Below are 17,244 nucleotides of genomic sequence, written 5' to 3' on the forward strand. Positions count from 1 at the left end.
GGTCGGTACCCAAGCGGATTTGCGTACAAATACCAATGTACTGAATAAATTACAGGTAAGCTACCATAACACCACGATATCAAAAAACAAAAAACACAAAATCACAACACCACCAGCAACAAGAACATTTTATTTTTATTTAAAGTTTAACGGAAATAACATGAATATACATCGTCCTGAAAAAAAAATAAATTTCAAGAGAATATTATTAAATTATTATAAAGTTGATGGAAAAAAAGTTAGCACAACTGCAACCAGTTGCATTTGAGCAACATGAGCTAAAAGATTTTTGTTGCTGTTATTGTTGTTTTTCTTTATGTTGATTAAATTGTTATTTTTACTTGCACAGTTTTTCGTATGTGTATATTTTTAATTATTTATTTTATTTTTTGTGTTTTGTTTTTTCTTCATTTCCTTCACCAACGCTTCATGTGTGCATTGCTGAATTTTTGATTTTATTTAACCTGATGCTTTTATTCACTGTTCTGTTCCACTCGAATAGTCTAATGGTGAACAACCAATCTCGTATGCAGATGCCTGGGACCTGGCAACTACAATTGGTGCAAAATATATTGAAACTTCATCAGCAACACAGGTAAGAATAATGAACGTATAGTTGTTATAATTACGATGAAATATTATTCAATATAAAAAATGTTGTTGTTAAACTGTTGGGGATTTAAAACGGATAACATTTTTTTGGAAGAATTAAAGTCAAATATAAAATGAGCTTAATATACCAGAAATATAGTAGCCCTCGTAATAAAGAAAAAATGAATTTTGAGAACCGAGAATAATTGTGCAAAACAATGTACAATTGTACAAAACAATGTAATATGGAGGGGTTGCAATGATAAAATGATTAAAATCCTTCGGTAAGGAATACATTATAACCGAATAGTTATTGTTTGCAAACAATTTGTTTTCGATATTCAGGCAATATGTATCCAAATCTTTATAAATGTCTTGGGTTCACATGAGTTAAAGAAATCATAAAATAAATACATGTGTGTGTTAAATGTAAATTATTTTGTATACCCTACACAACTATTTTTAAGCCCCAAAATACCGGTTCTGTACCCTATATTTTTGTATCGATCTAGATATATAAGTTTGTTCGTCTGCCCATTAAATGTACGTAATACAGATCACAGTTCCGGCATAAGATTTTTTATAAGCGGTTAATATTTAGGTGACCAAATTGACAAAAGCATTATGTTTGTCTATATTTATTTTTCAGGTCGTTCTAGAGGCCACAATTGATACCCGAACATTACGAAATTTTACATACAAGGGATTCCACCGAATATTAACTGTATATTTTCTAGGTATTGTGTGTACTTTTATATAATTTTGTTATAATTTTGTAATCAGAGTGTTCATTAGGTCTCAAATATTTCTAGCAACAATTATCAATATCGGTCCACGTTTTGTATAGGTCTCATTTTCTTTATGTTCAAGCCTACAGTTTGACATTTCATTTTATTCTGACAGCAATTTTTACATCTTTTGCGCAGTTTTTCCAATTTAACACACTAAGTTTCCAAATATTTTTTGTCACTTTATTTTTTCCATTTACTTGATGTTTCCATCGAATTATTGTCATTTGCCTTCTGCGTGAATCGTCAGTAGACAAACTTCTGTATGATTTTTGAGCTGGTGCATCTCGTTCATTGGACGTCGATATTCACCGTCTAAGCATATTGGGTTATCGATTTTTCGAAGCCAGAGCTGCCTCATCTGGTACCAATGCTTGAGATCCATATATAATTTTGAGTTTTAAAATGCAAGAAGGGGTCTGTTTTATAAATGGCTTAGTTTGACCATAGTATCATATATATGTTATTATTATCCTTTTAAAAACTGAAGACAGTAGTTATATCCTCACCATAAGACGGATGGATAAGATGATTAATTTTGTCATTCCGTTTGTAACACCTCGAAATATTCACCGGAGACACCATAAAGTATATATTAGGTTGGAGAAAAAGAAATCCATTAAAAAGTTATTTTGCTGTTTTTGTTTGGAGAAATAGATGTGAACAAAGAGAAAGAAATTGGGAATAATGTTCGAAATGATCGAAGTTGACCGGTACGTTAGCAGTCGTAACATTGCCCAGGAGCTAAAAATCTACCATAAAACTGTCTTAAACCATTTACAAAAAAAAAATTATTTCTTTTTCCCAACCTAATATCTATGTCGATTTAAGCATGTCTGTCTGTTTGTCCGTCTGTTGAAATTGTGATAGAGATCACAATATTTTGTAGATGTATGTCACGTTTTCCAACCGAATTGGCTCAAGTTTTGGGGTAGCCCCCATATAACACGTTTTCATACCGAATTTGCTGTAATTCGATATGTTGAATTGCTGTAATCGTGCCAAAAATTATTAATATTGGCAACTATTTTTAGACCTCAAGGACTTTTTAGTTGTTTAATTATTGGCAGTACCGAGATAGATAAAATCTCTGACCTCAAAGCTGTCCACAGTTGGTGTGAGTCTACTAGACTTCTTGCCTGAACTCGTGTACGGTATTGATGGACTCCGATAGAACTTTTCAGTCTTTAACACTTTAGAGCGGAATGCCGTTTTATAGTCGACGAATAGGTAGATTGTGTAGATTTATTTTTCGTGGGTATTTTCCATGATTTGGCGCAGTGTGGATATCTGATCTAAAGTGGATTTGGTCCAATAATGAAATTGAAATTTAAATGTATAGCCCCATATACATGTATTTTGAATGTCCATCTGACTGTGGGAGTATACAAATTTTTCCACCACGACTTCAAAAAAATTATGCGTAATGTTTTGTCGAAATTTTGCCCATATGTAGTTCCCATGTATTTTGTACCAATTTAATCTTAATGGTGGACCAAATACTCAACCCTAAAATGAGTCCAGAATGAATTTATTTAAGGGGACCCCACCCATTCTCGGTTTCAAAAAATTTAATTTTTTATTTTGATTTAATTTGAACCTACACTAATTCAAAAATGTTCCTATTAATTTTCATGTGAAAATCTCAACAATTTTTGAAGATATAGCCGATTTATTGTGTTAGCATCAGGTGACAGCGAGAGGGATTCTCAAACTTTAAACGCGTTTTTCTTCAAACTGCGTTTTTGCGAATGGCGGGCACGATAACTCAAAAACTAATAACACAATTGATTTTAAATTTTGGGACGTTTCTCTGTGAATGTATAGCTATCGCAAAAATGGTCCAAATTCCGAATTTCAATCGGCTGGCAAACGAACATCCTTTTTTGTGATCGCCAAAAAATAAAAAATTGTGCACCAAAGTTTGACCGATTGAAATTTTTGCACATCATACCAAATTTAGCCTAGAATGACTGTTACAATTCAATGTAGCAAAAATTTTTGATATTGCCTGAAAATACAAATTCAATGAATTTAAAAATACAATAAAAAATTTTACATTATTGACTAAACAACTCATGAGGTGCTAAGGGTGGACGTTGTTCTGTCCACGAATTATGAATAATTAATAAATATGTCTGTGTAATTTAACCATTATTTTAACAACAATTAAAACAAATATTAATTCCCCTTCCGTTTCCTTTCTTCAATGCCATAGTATACCATCGCATGGAAATCACATTTCCGTAGATATAAAACAAAATATTTCCTGCAATTTAATTCATTCTCATAATATTTGTATACAAATATTTTTCTACATGTTGATATTTTTTCCTCCTAACAGAACTCACATTGTATGCTTTGGCTGGCATTTGTGTGTGTGGACATGTTTATGTGATTGTGTGTTAATATAAAACCACAACGAAGTTTTCATTTTTAATAAAATATAAACAAAAATACTAACACACGCACACCCATACATACATACACAACCAAACAAAACACCAAAATGAGCTTTCCATGGGGACATAAACATTGCATAGCACATGAGATAATAAAACGTGCAGTTGTCCGTGTTGGTGTGTGTTATTTCTACAAATCTGTGTATTTTGTATATATGCGTGACTAAGTTGATTTGGATGTGTACACAATGACAAACAAACACGAAATATAAAAATTTGTGAACAAATATTGTTTCCAAATGAACATTTAAATCGTTTTAGAAGCTGTGTGTGTGATAACTCATCACAGGTCAATTGTTGTCAATTTAAAAATGTCAGAAAAAAAGAAGAGAAGAGATGACGAGATTAAATTACAAACAATGTTTTTCCGTGCGATTTATTTATGATAAACTCACATAGTTTAAAATAGAACACTTTGCTAAGTTAGCTGTGTATGTACGAGAGTTTGGTAATTGAATTTTGAAATATTATCTAGAATAGTAAAAATAGTCATAATTGTCCTATTGGATAAACTGCTCGTCAACATTTAGATAACATAGTTTCATTTCCACTCAAATGACATCAGTTTAACCTCTTTTTGTGAGAGTGTCTGTATTGTGATATCAAATTGTGTGCTGAGAAAAAAAAATTGTACAAATTGCGCTCATGTTGCATCAAAGTGTATAAAAATATTTGTCGTCATCGTCGCCGTCGTCCTGCTTTTGTGATACTTAAATATTCCCTTTTCCGTTGTTTTTTTTTTCTTTTATTCGCTTGGGGTTTCCTCCAAGTTTTTGTTGTTGTTTCTGCTTCATTGTTTTTAACGAGATGGCGAAACCCCGTCTTGGCAATAATGTTGGAATCTCGTTAACTGTGCAGCAAGCGAAAAAAACCCCAACAACCATGTTGACGTTTGGGGTATTTGCCTAATGCACCAGAAAAAAAAATGTTAAGCACCAACAAATGAGATGGTGTGAAATCTTAAGACAATTTGCTTTTACATCTGAAGCTTAGAAGATGAGATGCCAGTCAAGCTGCCATAACAGCGTTCCTTTCGTTTTTTTGTCTTACCTTGAAAGCACGCTTTTTTTCTTGTGATGTTCGAGTGTGTTGGTGTTCTTATTCCTGTTTCCTCTTGGGAAGTGTTTTGTTGTATTTAAATTGAATGTCATATTTTCCCATAATTGTATTCGTTGACAATTTTATCTTTGCGACTTAGATATTTGCGGAATTGATTGAGATTTAGATGGAGGAGGAAATTGTGTTGAATTTTTGATTGTGTGAATATAAAAATATGTGTGTATGGTTTGTAATCGGTATTAAATTCAATTTTAAAGTTTCATTCAAATTTCATTGGAGATTTTTATTTCGAAATTTTTGAAAATTATTAATCGGTTCAACGATGTTCCGAAATATACTTACTGTTCCGTGTTGGGTACCTATTGCCTGATTATTAAGTCATTTGAGATAGTTTGTTCTGGTGCGAAAGAAAAAATAAAATATTTCCTTCTGTAAATATAATATGAGTAGATGATTAAATTATAAAACAATGTTTTATATTGATATATATCATTTGTACACATGTTAAATTTATAAATGTTTATTAGAAAATTGCATATATATTAAATGTATTGTATATTAAAATAATAATCTAATCTAAAACAGATATTCGTAATTGATTGGGGGTGTACTTTTGCTTTCCACATATCCACTTCAGTTTCTACTTCCTGCTTACAATTTAGAAAATAAGTTTTATAAAATTGTATGACTTCTTAAAAATTTTTATATGAAAATTGTGAAATCAAAAATTATAAAACATGATGGCACACTATATGCCAGGAATCCAATTTAAAACATTATATTTTTGAAATCTGGACTGAGCTTTACACCAGTAACATATAACATTGGAGGTCAACAGCACCTCTTCCTAACACTGACATATATATTTTCCAAACATATTACTAATATTCAGTACAGTCCTTCTAATTACTTTTCCAAATTCCCTTCACCATGGGTTCTGTTGTGGTGTTCGGCTTATAATTGTGGACTATTGATCGACTCGAAAAAAACACATAAATTAAGTTTTTGGTCCACTTCTTCCCAAAACTATTATCTGATCATCACCGAAAATTATAGGCGTTGACCTTGACCATAACTGGAACCTCATTTCAAAGCGATCAGCCCTATATTTCCGCCCTCCAGAGTGGTAATGGGTTATCAAATAATATCTGAATACGTAAGAATCTGTAAACATGTAGGTGTCACTTCTAAATCTGAGTACATGTTCTTCAGGAGAATAGAATATAATTTTTGTCATTTCTCACACGAAAGTCAGTCCCCAAACAGAAAATGAAATAAGTCCCGAAGTCAGTTTTTTATAGAAATCATGTTTTGTTCTGATGTTTTTCTTTGACCGCAAAGATTCGAATTCCATGGCGCTTACAACTCTGCGTTCTTCAATCAACTAGTTGCTAACAATAATTGCAGTCGGTACCTCAGCAATAAATAAAAATACATTTTATTCTTGTTTATCATTTTTTTTTTTGTAATTTTAGGAAAAAAATGAAAATAAAATAAGTCCCCAAATTCTCATTAGGGACTTAGTTCATTTTAAAATTTGGGGAGTTATTTCATTATGAAACAACCCCAAAAATTTAAAACGAAATAAGTCCCCAAATTATGAAATAAGTCCCCAATTATAGTTGTTTTGGTTTTTTGTATACAAAATTGGGGACTTATTTCATTTTCTGTTTGGGGACTTATTTCATACCGCTGAAAGCCAGGGTCCATTTGACCATCTAAATATTGATACAAATTATGTATGATCGATGTTGACTGGCATGTTAGCAGTCGTAACAACGTCCAGGAGCTAAAAATAGACCATAAAACTGTTTTAAACCACTTAAAATTGGCCAGAAACGTCCAGAATTGGCCAACAGGAGAGGTGTCGTGTTCCACCAAGACAACGCTAGGCCACACACATCTACAGTGACACGCCAGAAACTTCGGGAGCTTGGTTGGGATGTTTTTATGAATCCGCCATACAAATTATAATGGACAGATGGATGGACGGACGGACACACATGTCTAGATAGACCATAAAACTGTTTTAAACCACTTAAAATTGGCCAGAAACGTCCAGAATTGGCCAGGAGAGGTGTCGTGTTCCACCAAGACAACGCTAGGCCACACACATCTACAGTGACACGCCAGAAACTTCGGGAGCTTGGTTGGGATGTTTTTATGAATCCGCCATACAAATTATAATGGACAGATGGATGGACGGACGGACACACATGTCTAGATCGACTCAGCTTGTCGAGATATGACGATCGGTGTACTTAAATGTGGACGTAGGACCAATACAAACTCCTGGGGCTGCACACATTTATAATAACCGGACATCATAGTTGTGTAGGGTATAATTATATTTTACTTTTACTAACATAGAATACTGATGAAAGACCACATTTGTCATTGTTCTTCCTGCTTCTAACATAAATACCAATTTAATGACTATAAATGCAAACACTCCATAAATAAAAACTGCAAAATCAAAAATGTCGCGTGAGTAAAACAGAACATCCTTCGCAGAAACAGGGCAGTCCAAATTTTCAAATAATAATAATAATGATTCATGATTCTTTTTCGTGTAAAGAATATGAAAAGTTCAAAATGCTCCCTTAATTCTCAGAGTTTTCCTTTTATTAGCAATAGATAAAAAATTTATAAAGGGACCCCCTTCCCCCACCCCAAACATGGTTTCAAAAAATTTAATTTTGTATTTGGATTTAATTCGAACCAATACTAATTCAAGAATGTCCCTATAAATTTTCAAGTGTGTTAGCATCAAGTGGCAGCAAGAGGGCTTCTCAAACTTTAAACGCAAAGGCGACTTTCCAAAAAAAAAAAAATTATGCAAAGTTCCGCCATTTTGTTAATTGTTGTACGAAGTTAATAATCCTAGATCATACGAGAACCAGTCATTCCGTTTGTAACTTGTCATTCCGTTTGTAACTCATCGAAATATTCATTTCCGACCCTATAAAGTATATATATTCTTGATCAGGGTAAAATTCTAAGACGATCTAGCCATGTCCGACCGTCCGTCTGTTGTAATCACGCTATCTTGGGTGATAGGGGTACTGAAAGGGTGCTGAAATTTTGCGTAGGGTTGTCTTTTGTCTGCAGGCAGGTCAAGTTCGAAGATGGGATATATCGGTCCACGTTTAGGCATAGGTCCCATATAAGAGACCGATATCTTTTTGATAAATAAATTCTCTTATATATATATTGATAAAGCAAAAAAACTTGGTATTTTATTTAAAGTTTAATGGTTCTAATATCCCCGAAAAAAAATTTAGGAATTCTACGGTTCTTATAGTCCCTAAAAAATCCACGCTTCTCATAGACCCTGAAATAATACTCTTTAACAAACACAAAAAATTATAAGTATAGGTCCATATTTTCTGGTAGCCCCCATATAACGGTACCTCCTAATTTTCAGTATTTTGGGGGCTTTGGTCGTATTTTTCCACCGAATTGGCTGTAATTTAGTATTTTGAGTTCTTAATAGGTACCAAATCTCTCTACAACAAATTATGTATATAGGTCGATTTTTTCGGGTAGCCCCCATATAAGGGTTCCCCCCAATTTTCGGTATTTTGGGGTTCTTGAGCGCGATTTTCAGCCGAATTTGCTGCAATTTGGTGTTTTGTAGTCGTATATGGTAACAAATCTTTCTACCAAAAATTATTAATATTCGCCCCCTTTTTGGGGTAGTCCCCATATAACCCCCTTTTTTATATTAAAATAGTTATCTGATTTGTTCCGCGTTTTGTGTTTGGTTCTAAGACTCTATTGTAATGATTTTACCTGCGGAGGATAGCGAGATAAAAAATTAGAACGTAAGGTTCGATAATGAACTATAGCCAAAAAGGTCCACTTTTTGGTATGTTCCCTTTATTTTCATTTCTAGTACCTGTCAGTATATCTATGGTGGAGGGTATCCAAAGTTCGGCCCGGCCATGTTGCGTGTTTCTGCTTGAATGTTGTGCTTAAGCTCTTGAATTGTTTGGGGTTTATTGATATACACAAATCCCTTCAAATAGCCCCACAAAAAGTCTGGAGCGGTCAAATCGGGTGAGCGTGGAGGCCAAGCAAAATCACAATTTCTGGAAATTGTTCGAATAGCATATTGCAGGCGTGCCTGATGGTCTTGGGGGAGCAGAGGCTGTGCCATTTGAATTTTATACGGAGACATTTTAAGATTCCGCTTCAAAATTCTTTGCAGGGATGTTCTGGAGATTCCCAATTGAGTACAACGACGACGAGTAGAGACAGATGGATCTTCGTTTATACTCTGATCGATCTCTTCCTCTTCCAGGAAGATCTAACACTCTTCTATGTTTCTCAAAACGGGGGACTAAGTGGGAGACATTAAAATGACAACGATAATTTAGTTGAGTTGTAATGATTGACCTTCCAGAAGAATAAAAAATTCAATGACTTTGACGCGCTTCTGCACATCATATGTAGCCGTGATTTATATCCAAAAACCAGTAAATAACATGCTACACAGAAAAAAAATTGTAACCATTTGATAAAAAAATTCAAAAATCCAATTAAAATTTGATTGATTTTTCGCCGATAAAAATAATGTTCATATTTACAATCGCCGATAAAACCAGTGAGCGGAGCAGTATAGTCGGACGGGGCCGACCATACGATACCCTACACAACTACCACGTACTCTAACTTTCTGAGGATGTTTATTCCGAGTCGGAGTAATATTTCGTGATATTTGCCCCCTCTTGACCGATTAGAGGTTAACAACACCTCTTCCTTACTTTTTTCGAATATTCAGTACAGTCCTTCTAATTACTTGTCCAGATTACCTTCACGGTGGGTTGTGTTGTGATTTTCGGATTATACTCTACTTGAAAACACACAAAAAATTATGTTTTCGGTCCATTTCATCCCAAAATTTTAATCTGATCATCACCGAAAATTGTAGGCGTTGTTCTTGACCATAACTGGAACTTCATGAAAAATGTCAAAGCCATCAGGGCGATATTTCTCCCTCTAATGTGGTAATGGGTTACTAAATAATATCTGAATACGTAAGCACCTGTAAATATTTGACTGTAACTCCCACATCTGAGTAGATACATCACTATATTTGGTATCAATTTAAACGCCAACCACTCCTCTTGGATATGCTATCAACTCCTGGGGTCTACATCCTCCAGGAGTAAATATATATGCCATAGAATACAAATTTTGTCATTTTTCACACAAAAGTCAGGGTCCATTTGACCCGCTAAATATTGACCGATCTTTATCAAAACATGCATGCTTATTCTCTGGCCCGATCCCCTTCTCCATGCAAAAATTCGCGGTGTTTGGGCCATAATTGCGGCCTCTGGAGCGACCAGAAAAACCGACAAAAATTTAGTATTTGGTCCATTTCATCCCCTAAATATTAACTGATCTTTTCCAAAAACAATAGGGGTCTTCATTGGCCAGAACCCATCCTACATGCAAAATTTCGTGAAGATTGGTCCATAACTGTGGCCTGTATCGTGTTTACAAATTATAATGGACAGACGGACGGACGGACACACATGTCTAGATCGACTCAGCTAGTCGAGATATGACGATCGGTATACTTAAAGGTGGGTCTAGGACCAATATTATGCACAAAGCTATAATACCCTGACAACATAGTTGTGTAGGGTATAAAAATTGTAATCCCATTCGAAAATATTTTGATAAAGCAATTCTCATATATACTAAAAATTTTGTTGAATTTTATTTTGTTAATGGATAAAATATTTATACCCTACACAACTATGTTGTCAGTGTATTATAGCTTTGTGCAGCCCCAAATGTTTGTAACGCCGCGAAATATTGGTCCTAGACCCACCTTTAAGTATACCGATCGTCATATCTCGACTAGCTGAATCGATCTAGACATGTGTGTCCGTCCGTCCGTCCGTCCGTCTGTCCATTATAATTTGTAAACACGATACAGGCCACATTTATGGACCAATCTTCACGAAATTTTGCATGTAGATTGGGTTCTGGCCAATGAAGACCCCTATTGTTTTTGGAAAAGATCGGTTAATATTTAGGGGATGAAATGGACCAAAAACATTATTTTTGTGGGTTTTTCTGGTCGCTCCAGAGGCCGCAATTATAGCCCAAACACCGCGAATTTTTGCATGGAGAAGGGGATTGGGCCAGAGAATAAGCATGCATGTTTTGATAAAGATCGGTCAATATTTAGCCGGTCAAATGGACCCTGACTTTTGTGTGAAAAATGACAAAATTTGTATTCTATGGCATATATATTTACTCCTGGAGGATGTAGACCCGAGGAGTTGATAGCATATCCAAGATGAGTGGTTGGCCTTTAAATTGATACCAAATATAGTGATGTATCTTATCAGATGTGGGAGTTACATCAAATATTTACAGGTGCTTACGTTTTCAGATATCATTTAGTAACCCATTACCACATTAGAGGGGGAAATATCGCACTAATGGCTTTAAAATTTTTCATGAAGTTCCAGTTATGGTCAAGAACAACGTCTACAATTTTCGGTGATGATCAGATTAAAATTTTGGGATGAAATGGACCGAAAACTTAATTTTTTATGTGTTTTCGAGTCGAGTATAATCCGAAAATCACAACACAACCCACCGTGAAGGTAATCTGGACATGTAATTAGAAGGACTGTACTGAATATTCGAAAAAGTAAGGAAGAGGTGTTTTTGACCTCTAAACGGACATAAGGGGGCAAATATCACGAAATATTACTCTGACTCGGAATAAACATCTTCAGAAAGTTAGAGTTCGTGGTAGTTGTGTAGGGTATCGTATGGTCGGCCCCGTCCGACTATACTGCTCCGCTCACTGGTTTTCATATTGACAATCTTGTTTATCAAATTATTATTATTATTATTATTTCAAATTAAATTTCTTGTAGTACGATACAAAACCTTTTAAACAGCAATTGCCAATTTTTACCCTTATTATTACAGCTCTCCCACAAAAATACCTCAAAATTTTCAGTATTTTAACAACTTTAAACTAAATGTGTAGCTCTATACCGAATAAAAACTTATATTTGTTATCCATCCTTTACAATCTATTCAACAAAGTACTTTGTAATAACGTAATAAAAAATAATATGGCATATTACAAAAAAATTATTAAAAATTGTCCAACAAATTTAATAATTTTTTTGGTCAAACTCGTTTGTTGATGGTTTTTTTGTGAATTGTTGGTGTTTGATAGACATTTCCGACTACGTTTGAAATATGTTATCGACATCTTTTTGTCGAACGCTGATGAAGCTTTTAATCAAAAATTTCGGGGTGGCTTTTTTTTCTGTGTAAAGCAGCTGTGCCCAAAATAGGTCCCATGGGCTGTCGGTGTGTGTCAAATTGCTCACACATACAATTATAAAAGAGAAAATTTTGAAAATAAAAATTATTTTCAAAATTGTCATTCATTCCTTTTTGTTTTTATACACTAACCGAAAAAATTGGGATATTTCTGGCAAACATTAGTTCGGAACAGGTCGAAATATGTGAACAATATTATGCCGGAAGGGCAAAACAGAAACAAATATATGTTTATATGGGAAAATGTATCATCAACAACCATATTTGCATTAAATATTAATTTTTTTCTTCCTTAAAATTTGAAAATAATATTTTAACAAAATTTCTCCCAGTATATGACATAGAAACAGAACTTTTGAAAATTTTGTATTTGAAACATATACAATCACAAAACTTGAATGTATTAGTGTGGACAGCCCTGGTGTAAAGACAAAACATAGAAAATTAATAAAAAACAAAAAAGATATAACCATTTTTAATACGTCAGTCTTTTTGGGCCTTCATTTACCAGCCCGTTTATTTTCATTTCTAGTACCTGTGAGAATGGAGGGGTTCCCTTAAGGGTGATTTTTAAAAAACTGTGTTTTATTTATTTGTGGTTTCCTTAAGACGGATATGACACTCATCCTAACGAAATTTTCCAATGCATAAATATATTTCCCTTCGAAAACATATAATTGTCTTAATTCTATATATTTTACTAAATATCCAGACAATTAAATTATTTCTATCAACAAATAATTTAATTGATATAAAATATAAAATTAAACTATTCCCTGCTGTATAATATTATTAAAATCAACAATAATACATACAATTCTCCTGAGTAGAATTTCTAAACTAAAATTATACCACAATTTTAATTGCATACACAGGCATACATACGCACAAAACTAAATTAAATTTACATATTTAATTTATCTTTATTCTACACATTCAGACATTGTAGACATCAATAATAATAATAATATTTTTATTCACATAAATTAAATTTTCAAATACAATTATGCACACTATTATGGTTTGCAAATTATTTCGATAAACATAAAATGTTTTGTTTTTTTGCGAACGAACAAAATTTAATAATCACAAATGTAACAATGAACAACAACAATAAGAATAATAATAATTTCTTAATTGTTGCATAATGTTTGAAACTAATTAAATAATATTTGTTTAATTGTATCGTCTTGTTCTAATGCTTGTCTCTCTCTTTCTCTCTATTTCATTGCAGGATAAAGTTAAAGAAGTCTTTGATACAGCCATTTGGGAAGGCTTGGCACCATCTATATTACCACCCACACCAGCACCATTATGGAAGAGATTATTCTGTTTGGCCTAAAGCATGGAAAATTAAATGTGAAAAAGGGGCTAAACGGAATCACATGTATGAATGAAGAAAATTTGAAATTGAAAGTTGAAAATGCATAAATAATAGACTGATTAATGTTATAAAGGAAAAGTACTACTACTAATTCTTTTCTATTTACAATCATATTATGCTAATAACAAGACAGTATATATAATTTTTGGAAAATTAAGTTTTAAGTAACGAAAAATCATCGTTTTCATTAAGTTTACATATCTTTTTTCGAAACAAACAATCGATCCTCATTTCTATTTTCTTTACAATATGGCCTAATGTTTTATTTTTGTTTATCAAATTATGTTTGAAAATTTGTATTGTAATGATTTTAGTCCACATTTTTGTTATTTATATATAACATTTTTTTAATTATGAAATTTTTGGCCCTGCTTTTTGAATTAAGTTTTTTTTTAACCAATTGATGCTTCCAAATTCATTGCTTACTTTCTTCACCCAATTATTAATTTTGAACAACATTTGTTGTTTGTATTAGTTTATAATGTTGATCTTCTCATTAATATAGATTGTTAAAAAAATATTTTTTATAGCATTAATAATAATTAATTGTAGAATTTTTATTTGTCTAGTATTTTTTAGTTAATAAGTCTGAAGTCATGGGTTATTCAATGTCAAATTGAGGGGAAAATAGAAAACTCTTCTTATATTTGAAAAAAATTTAAAATTTTTATAAATTTTGATTGAATTTGAAGGAATTTTTAAATGAGTTTTTATACTCTTTCGAGTCAAATATTTTAAAAATATAATGTTTAAATAAATATTTATTTGGCATAACTTCAATATTTAGAGTCTTAAAATTATGAAAAAAAATTAAGCCATTAAAAATTTAACAAAGTATGTATTTTTTTATTGTTAAAATTAAAATGAGTGTGATAAAAATACAAATAATATGAATTGTTACTAAAGATAAATAAAAATTTAGAATATACATATCTATTATGTATGGAATTCATAAAATTGATTAAAATCCAAACTGTTAAAATAAAGCATTGGAATTGTATTAAGATCATCATCATACATACACGAAATTATATCTTATCTTCAAAACCCACTAAATTTAAATTAAAATTTATTTTTTTATATTTTTTTATATTTTTATGTTTTCCAGCCAATTTGACATGGAATAACCCAGTGCATAATAATTATGAAAATCGAAATTCTTTTTATTATAAAGAAAAAATTCAAATCACCAACAGAAATTTGCAAAACAAATTACCACAAAGAATTTCAGATTGTTATTCTTTGATTTACTTAATATTTTTCATTATCATTATTTTCTTTAAACATTTTTTTAATTGTGAATTATTAGTATAGATGTCATTATCGTTATAGCAAAACATTTCTTTTTATTTTGTTTAGAAATGTATAAACACACACACGTAATAATATCAAGAGATACTACTACTATAAAACAAATAACACTCATTCCATCCACACGAATATAATATAAACAAAAAACCTATTTTGTTAACTATTAAGTTTTATTTTTATGCATCTATTAAAAATACAAAAATGATAAATAAATTCTCTTATATATATTGATAAAGCAAAAAAAACTTGGTATTTTATTTATTGTTTATAAGATCTAATAGTCCCCGAAAAAAATTAGGAATTCTACGGTTCTTATAGTCCCTAAAAAATCCACGCTTTTGATAGTCCCTGAAAAATATTATAGTATAAGAAATCAACGCTTCTCATAGACCCTGAACTAATACTCTTTAACAAATCTACGCTTCTGATAGTCCTTGAAAATATATATTTTATAAAATTTATCCTTCTGATAGTCCTTGGCAAAATATTCCTTATAAAATCCAATCTTCTGCTAACCCATAAAAGCTGATAGCTCTAAAAAAATATTCTTGAAAAAATCTACACTTCTGATAGTCATTGAAAAAATATTCCTTAAAAAAATCTACCCTTCTGATAGCTATTAACAAAACATTCCTAAAAAATCTGCGCTTCTGATAGTCTTTGAAAATATTCTTTAAGCAAGCAAAACAGTGTCAGTCGGCGTTGTCGACAGATATATAATGGTACCCTATGGTTTGCGAAGGAGGTCTTCGGAGTTATAAGATGATGTTACGGATTTTATGTTGATCACATATATAATATTGACCCTTTTTGTATGAGGTACCAGAGGAAATTTGGACCCTTTGTGGGGAGGTACCAGAAGGAGTGGACCAATATGTCCCATAATAGGTTGTACAAAGTTTGGTTCAAATCGGATATTCCATTAGCCTGATATTGAGTATATAAATATTCAGTGGACCAATGACTCCCATCTTCCTACTTGATCTAGGCGTGGAAAGGATAATAGGTTGTACAAAGTTTCGTTAAAATCGGATAGTCCGTTTGCATGTTATTATAAAATTAATTTTTAGCACAATTTTGACAATTTTGTGGGGGCGGTACCAGAAGGAGTGGACCAATATTCACCATCTTCGAACTTATACTAAGTTTGGAAGAAATATTAAGATGTGCAATGTTTGGATGAAATCGATTATTCCCTTCGAGAGTTATCGAGCCCATCAGCCAGACAGACAGACGGACCTGTTTAAATCGACTTCAAATTTTCTGAAACGGGTTTTGTCCAAAGAGACATGGGACCTAAAACCAATATTTGGATTAGGCACATTTTAATGTATACTTTGGTTTTCCGAACAATTAAAATTATAAAGATTTATTTATAATCTAATAACTTTTGAAATACTCGAGACATCGGCACAAAATTGGTGTCATGTGAAAGCTAAAATTGTTTTCTATCTATTGATCCTATCATAATTAAAAAAGGAGCAATTTCAAATTAATAAAAAATCGTTTTAAGTTTACTAATGAAATTTGTTTGTTAAATTTTTTATCTAAATAAAATGTATTTTTCTCATAACGAAGAGTATTTCTTTCTCTAGAATATGACACCTAATTCATGAAAATCGGTTAAGTAGTCGCCGAGTTATTTACATTTGAATTTACCCCTGTTCCGAAATATACTTACTGCGCGGTGCTGGGCACCTATTACTTGAAAATGAAAAACCACACAAAAATCAATCTTTTAAAAATGGAAATATTTTGTTATAATAGGTACTGTGTATGTATGTGTTAATTTACGTATGTATTGATTTATGTATGTATAGATGTATATATGATTTATTTATGTACGTGAAATTATGTTGCTTTAAATTTGTATAAAAACAATCGAACTACATACATACTATGTTTGGCCTAAAAGTATGCTATATGTTGCTTTACAAACCAGCAGCCATTACGAATGAAACTTTGCCGTTTTTAAAAAATGCATTTTTGTATGGTTTTTCATTTTTAGGTAATAGGCGCCCAGCACCGAACAGTATGCGCATTTTGGAACATCGTTGAATTGAAATGCAAATAACTCAGCAACGACTTAACCGATTTTCATAAATTAGGTGTCATATTCTAGAGAAAGAAGTATTCTTTGTTATATGGAAAATACATTTTATTTAAATTAAGCATTTCACAAGCCAATTTCATTAGTAAACTTAAAACGATTTGTTATTCATATATTATTACCTGCACTTGGAATTATGATTGAATCAATAGATAGCAAACGATTTTAGCTTTCACATGACACCAATTTCATGCGGATACCTCA

General features: G+C 32.1%; 1 long non-coding RNA gene across 1 annotated transcript; it reads left to right on the top strand.

Annotated features, from left to right (window-relative positions):
• Positions 1–13,557, top strand: LOC133337091 (uncharacterized). Its single transcript, XR_009754572.1, has 3 exons — positions 1–55; positions 503–595; positions 13,470–13,557. It is a non-coding gene; the product is annotated as an uncharacterized LOC133337091 (long non-coding RNA).
• Positions 13,558–17,244: the final 3,687 nt, after the last annotated feature.

This window comes from Musca vetustissima, unplaced genomic scaffold (assembly GCF_032173495.1).
Source record: "Musca vetustissima isolate MV318-11 ecotype Yass unplaced genomic scaffold, APGP_CSIRO_Mvet_v1 utg11589, whole genome shotgun sequence".
In the NCBI taxonomy this organism is placed as follows: domain Eukaryota; kingdom Metazoa; phylum Arthropoda; class Insecta; order Diptera; family Muscidae; genus Musca; species Musca vetustissima.